At 38.4% G+C, this 1,485-nt stretch overlaps 1 pseudogene; it reads left to right on the plus strand.

Moving 5' to 3' along the window:
• Positions 1-398: 398 nt before the first annotated feature.
• Positions 399-1,123, plus strand: LOC145076333 (putative polyamine transporter At3g19553 pseudogene; annotated as a pseudogene).
• The last annotated feature ends 362 nt before the right edge of the window (positions 1,124-1,485 follow it).

Here is a 1,485-nt window from a genome sequence, read left to right on the forward strand (position 1 = left end):
TATCTATGGTTTCCAAAAATATCAAGGTTAGTCCCTAAGTTCAAAAAACCTCACAGATGGTCCCTATGGTTTCAAAACTTTTAACTTATGGTCCTTTTGCTAACTCCGTTAGGTTTTGACCGTTAAGTGAAGAGCATTTCTGTCTTTTCACTATTACAGGGACCATTTTTTAAGTTTTGCGCTTATTTAAAAAAAAGAAAAAAAAATTATTTAATATAGAAAAGGTCTCTCTCTCTCTCTCTCTGATTCCATTCACATCTTCACTTGCTTCCTCGAACAATCAAAATCCAATTCATAAAATCTTTCATACTAATCCCATTTATTCCATCGACTTCTCAATCATGGCCATGGTGATAACTTAATATGCCATAAGATCAAGCTTTCGATCGTCAAACTTCATGGGTGTGGAGGGAAACAAACAGACGATCTTGAGCAATGATCAGAAGAACACCACAGATAAGAAATCAAACCCTAAACTAACTTTACTACCTCTAATCGCCCTAATTTTCTACGAAGTTTCCGGGGTTCCATTTGGTGTAGAAGATTCAGTCAAATCTGCAGGCGGAGCTTTACTTTCATTACTAGGGTTCTTAATTTTCCCCATTTTCTGGAGCATCCCAAAAGCACTAATCACAGCCAAACTCGCCACAAGCTTCCCTGAAAACGACGGTTATGTCATCTGGATATCATCGGCGTTCAGCCCTTTTTGGGGTTTCCAAGAAGGGTTTTGGAAATGGTTTACTGGGGTTATGGATAACGCACTTTACCCTGTATTATTTCTCGATTACTTGAAGCAATCACTCCTAATCTTCGATCAATTACACACTAGAATTCCAAACCTTTAGCAATTACTATCTTATTAACTCATCTGAACTACAGAGGTCTTCACATTTTCGGATTTTCTGCTGTTCTTCTTGCTTCTTTCTCACTCCTTCCATTTGCAGTCATGGGTATTCTTTCAATCCCCAAAATCAGGCCTAAAAGATGGATAACTTTGGATTTCAAGAAAGTTCAATGGAGGGGTTACTTCAATAGCATGTTTTGGAACTTGAATTATTGGGATAAAGCAAGTACATTAGCTGGTGAAGTTGAAAATCCAAGTAGGACGTTTCCGAAAGCTTGATCTCAAGGCCCCAGGGACCGAAGGATGAGATTGTCTCTTGATGTAGCAAAGAGGTTCTTCAGGTTGCAAGATGTCACACCCCAAAACCACGAACGGCAGAAACGTTCAGGGGTGGAGGACGTCATTTACAGTATCACAACAGTGTAATATAATAAACAAGCAACAACATCATCCATTGCATTATAAGTAAATTTTGAATACATGTGTGTTCTTTCATTGTAGTAAGACACCAAAATATACAATCAAAATAAAAGACAAGACTTGTCTGCTCCGTCTTCTCAAAACCTGGCCACCGTACCTGTGTACTGATGACCTGAGAATACAAGTTATTTTGAAAGAGAGTATCAGCTTTAAAGCTGGTG

The sequence above is a fragment of the Lactuca serriola genome, chromosome 9 (genome assembly GCF_051521515.1).
Source record: "Lactuca serriola cultivar US96UC23 chromosome 9, Lser_US96UC23_V15, whole genome shotgun sequence".
In the NCBI taxonomy this organism is placed as follows: Eukaryota; Viridiplantae; Streptophyta; class Magnoliopsida; order Asterales; family Asteraceae; genus Lactuca; species Lactuca serriola.